The 5,303-nt window shown below is 34.2% G+C and overlaps 1 protein-coding gene and 1 pseudogene across 1 annotated transcript in view; one reads left to right on the top strand and one right to left on the bottom strand.

The window, feature by feature from the left end:
* Window positions 1–5,303, top strand: part of MID2 (midline 2) — an 87,937-nt gene that overhangs the window by 37,210 nt on the left and 45,424 nt on the right. The window lies entirely within an intron of this gene.
* LOC102894497 overlaps window positions 1–5,303 on the bottom strand; it is a 13,033-nt pseudogene that overhangs the window by 1,751 nt on the left and 5,979 nt on the right.

Here is a 5,303-nt window from a genome sequence, read left to right as displayed (position 1 = left end):
TGATATGGACTTTATTATGTTAAGGTACTTTCCTTCTATACTGATTTTGTTAAGTATTTTCATTATAAATGGATGCCGTATCTTGTCGAAGGCTTTTTCTGCATCTATTGATATGATCATATGATTCTTATTTTTTAATTTGTTATGTGGTGTATCACATTAATTGACTTGCATATGTTGAACCATCCCTGTGCCCCTGGGATGAAGCCCACTTGATCGTGCTGTATGATCTTTTTAATCTGTTACAGTATTCAGTTTGCTAGTATCTTATTTAAGATTTTTGCATCTGTGATCATGAGAGATATCAGTCTGTAGTATTCTTTTTTTGTGTGTTATCTTTACCAGGTTATGGTATCAGGGTAATAATATCAACCTCATAAAATGAGTTAGGAAGTATACTCTCCTTTTTGATTTTTTTGGAAGAGTTTGAGGAGAATAGGTATTAAATCTTTGAATGTTTGGTAGAATTCACTGGTGAAGCCATCTGGTCCTGGAATTTTACTTTTTGGTAGGTTTTGATGATTGTTTCAATTTCCTTACTACTGATCAGTCTATTTTGATTTTCTAGTTCTTCTTGATTCAGTCAAGGAAGGTCATATCTTTCTAAATACTGGTCCATTTCTTCTAGGTTATTCAATTTGGTGTTATATACTTTTTCACAGTATTCTTGTATGATCCTTTGTATTTCTGCAGTGTCTGTCATAATTCCTCCTCTTTCATCCCTGATTTTGTTTATTTGTGTTCTTTCTCTTTATTCTTTAGTGGGTCTAGCCAGGGGGTTGTCAATTTTATTAACCTTCTCAAAGAACCAGCTCTTTGTTGCATTTATTTTTTCTTTGTTTCTACTTTTTTTTCAACTTTATTTACTTCTGCTCTAATTTTGATTATTTCTTTCCTTCTGCTGACTTTAGGCTTCATTTGTTCTTCCTTTTCTAGTTTTTTAAGATGAAGTATTAAGTTGTTTGTTTGGGCTTGTTCTTGTTTTTTGAGATAGGCCTCTAATGATGTGATCTTTCCTCTCGTTACTGCTTTTGCCATGTCCCAGAAGTTTTGATATATTGTACTATCATTATCATTCATTTCTATGTATCTCTTGATCTCTTTTTTTATTTCTTCTCTGACCCAATTATTCTTCAGTAGCATGTTCTTTAATATCCATGTATTTGTAGTTCTTCCTGCTTTCTTTTTACAGTTGATCTCCAGCTTCAAAGCATTATGATCAGGGCATATGGTTGGTATGATTTCAACTCTCCTATATTTGTTGAGGCTATCTCTGTGTCCCAGTATGTGGTCAATCCTTGAGAATGTACCACGTGCACTAGAGAAGAAAGTATAAGCAGCCGTTTTGGGACGAAAGGTTCTGTAAATGGCAATTATATCCAGTTGGTCTAATTTGTCATTTAAGGATGTTATTTCCTCATTGATTTTCTGTTTGGATGATCTGTCCATATTCAACAGTGGGGTATTTAGGTCCCCTAGTATGATAGTGCTTTGGTCTGTTTCTCCCTATAATTCAGTTAGTAATTGTTTTACATATTTCAGAGCTCCCTGATGGGGAGCATAGATATTAATAAGTGTTATGTCTTCTTGGTGCATAATTCCCTTTATTATTATGAAGTGTCCTTCAGTATCTTTCTTTACCTTTTTTATTTTGAAGTCTATGTCGTCCGATATTAGTATGCTACTCCCGCTTTTCTCTGACTGCCATTTGCTTGAAATTCTTGTTACTACTAAGAGTAGCTCATTTAATCCTCACAACAACCCTATGAGCTTCATACTATTATTATTTTCATTTTGCAGGTGGGTAAACTGAGGCATCAAGCAGGTAATTAATCTATATAAAATCATACAGGGAGTATGTAGCATAGTGACAGTTCACAACTAGTTAGGCTCTGGAGTCCATGCTCTTATTCACTGTGCTTCATTCAAGGTGAAGGGCAAAGCTAACAAGATTAATCAATTAATGGCTTTATGCGCTGTGATTTGCAAGTTGCTGATTACTGTGCCTATGGTCTGGGTAAGGAAAGATGTATGTATGTATAACAAGTCTTGGTGTTTTATGTGAGTGTATGTCCACGTAGGAATGGCATAGTGTGTATCTAGAGCTGTATTTGGGCATGCCTTTCTTTGTGCTGATAAGCTTTCTACAGCACAAAACTTGAGGAAGTTGCCTTTTCTTTCCTCTGATGGGAAACATTGTTTGTATTCAGAGCAGGTTTTCCCCACTTGTCTATATCCCAGGCTTGTTTCAGCTTCTCCTTAGTAGCATCAAAGGTGCAAGACAATCATTGGCCTTGGAATCATTTCTAAACCAATAAAACTTTGGTTAAAAGATTATATTGTACCAGTGGGAGTTCATGTCACATAGAACCTTTATCTCCTCCACTTCCAATCTATATGGGTAATTGCTCACGGACACAGAACAGTAGGGGTATGAGTACACATATACGTCTTCTTAGAAGTACCTCAGGTATAGTGACAGGCACAAGGCATGAGGAGGATTAGAGAAGAGGATGAAAGGCAGGAAAGGATCACAATGGTAAATGGTAAGAAAGTCTGTGAAAAGTAAAGGGAAAACAATCACAAGATGCCAGTTTACTATATAGTGCACATACAACAAAATTCTTGCCCAATTTGTGGGGTGTTCTAGCATCTGAAGAGCTCTGAATCTTCTAGCCTCCTCGGGCTATTCTGGGATTCTGATTGCTACCCAGTAATCAGCTGAGAAATCCAAACCATTTCAGGATTTCATTGGATTTCAAATGAAATGGAATTTATGTTATATTGTAGCACTGAGAGAACATTTATATTTAAGAATTTAGAAAAAAATATGATCTCAGAGATGAATAGGCAAATTGCATATTGTTGGCATGCTGGGGAGTAGAATTAAACATCGTCATGCTTTCAGATGGTTTGCTGTCAATATTCTGTTTTTGACAGAAATACTGACCTCCAGTGTGTACTCACTATACAGCTAGCTAACCCAGTGATACATTATTAATTTAGGAAATGAAAGCTTGGTGTTCCCAGGGTTTAGGTGTTTATTATTTATGGTCTTTAAAAAAATCATTGCTCATATAGAGAGTCAGTAAAATCCTTGTTACTTTTTTCCCTTTGTGAACTTTTATCTCAAGTTATTTATTAAACTCTATTGTGTGCCTAGCATTGTGATGAGTGCTACAGGGGACTGAAGCAGGTATATAAGTCATTATCCTTATCTTTAAGAACATTACAGTCTAGTTGGAGAAGCAGAACTAATAGTATGAAGCAATAGTACAAAATAAAATAATCGAGTGCTAAATTTTGTGATACTAACTATAAGTGCTGTTACGAGTTCAAAGGAGAAGGAGTTCAGAGAAGGCTAACATTATCATCATTATCATCAATAGCTAACATTTATTAACACATAATAAGTACCAGGTATTGTGCTAAGTGCTTTGCATGTAACATCTCATTTAACCCTCTCAACTACCTCTGAGATAGGCACATATTTAATCACCTTTTCAGTCTGGCCTAAAGTTATCAGTACCTTGAAGTTTTGTTACTTTATTTGGTATAAAATTAGGTAGTATTTAGCAGATTTTCGACTGTGTGATGTAGGTTGCACATAATATTCCCTTATAATTACTTTCATATCTACCCAGTGGTGTGCTGGAGCTGACTCACCGTTTGTGTGTATGTCTTCCAATCTTTGGGTTTAGTGACTACACATTGGTAGCTTAAAATCCACCATGGTGGGAGTTTTTACACCATGGAAATCAGTAAGCATTAAAAATAGTGGCTTTTTTGGGGGAAAGAGCCAATCGTTAAATGTTTACTAGCACACTATTGTCTGTATCTATGAGTGTGTCTTCTTTTCCATTGCTGACATTGTGTTTTTTGTTTTGCGTTCTCTCTTTTTCCTTAATCAGGATTTTCAAAGAACCTGCTTTTGATTTTAATTGTCATTCGTATGATTGTTTCATTTTGATGTTATTAATTTCAGCTTTTTAAAAATGAAATCCTTCTTCCGATTCCTTTATTTTATTGTCCTTCTCCAGTTTCTTAAGTTGAAGATTACTGTCGATATTTAAACATTTTCCTAAGTAGAGCTTTAAGTGTATCCTATAGATTTTGTTATTAAGTCTGTGTCTTTTCAATATTTTCTATAAAATTAAGAATTTCAGTTTTGATTTTTTCTTTGATTCCAAAATAGTTTAGGAGTATGTTTCTTAATTTCCAAGTTCATGTTTTTTTTTTTTGAATTTTCTTCTTGCTTTACAGGATTATGATGAGAGAAGATAGACTAAAATCTCTACTTTTTTTTAATGTATCAGTATTATGTTGTTCTTTCTGGCTTAGTACATGATCAATTGTCAGTGTTCCATGAATAGAAGAGAAGAATGTATACAGCTGACTCTTGAACAACACAGGAGTTAGAGGTGCTGATCCCTGTGCAGTTCACAATCCATGTATAACTCTTGACTTGCCCAAAACTTAACTACTAATAGCCCACTGTTGACTGGAAGCCTTACTGATAACATAAACTATTGATTAATGCATATTTTGTATGTTATATATATATATATTATATACTGTATTCTTACAATAAATTAGAGAAAATAAAATGTTATTTAAAAATTACAAGGAAGAGAAAATACATTTACAGTATTTATTGAATAAAATCTGTGTGTAAGTGTACCTATGTAGTTCAAACCCATGTTGTTCAAGGGTGAACTGTATTTTTTATTGGGAAAACTGTTCTATATGTAACTATTACATTGTTTTATTGATATATATTTTTCAAATCCTCTATGTACTTGCTTATTTTTTTTTAGTGTGAAACTTACTTCATGTGTTGGTTTCAGACTATATATTTTTTTCTTAACATTTTTCCTTTTATTTTTAAGAATATTTGTTTCCTAGAAGTGAACAGCAAAGGAGCATTTTAAAATGTATTAATACTTATGGTCAGCAATCTCTATTCACCAAGGCAATTCATACTCCTACCAGAAATGTACAAGGGAAAAGATGAGGCTTTCTATATTTTCCTCTACCACACTGTTGTTGAATGCTACTGAATTCAGTCACCTACACCTAGCTTTTTTGGTTTTCTCTCTAAGAGAAACAATTTTTGGATGCCTGGCAGTTGAGAGCAGGAATTCCCACTGGATTAGGGTTAGCGTCGATAAAACAGACAGATGTCATCCAGTACATCTACTACTCCTGTTCCAAATAAAACTGTTGAGCCTTTGTAGCTTGGGTTGCTTCAGTACAGAAAGAGGTCAAAGAAATCAGAAGGAGTTTTGATTAAGCAATTAAAT

Source organism: Pteropus alecto, unplaced genomic scaffold (assembly GCF_000325575.1).
Source record: "Pteropus alecto unplaced genomic scaffold, ASM32557v1 scaffold246, whole genome shotgun sequence".
Taxonomy (NCBI): domain Eukaryota; kingdom Metazoa; phylum Chordata; class Mammalia; order Chiroptera; family Pteropodidae; genus Pteropus; species Pteropus alecto.
Note: the sequence above shows the minus strand (reverse complement) of the source record. Positions and strands in the feature narration are given on the sequence as shown.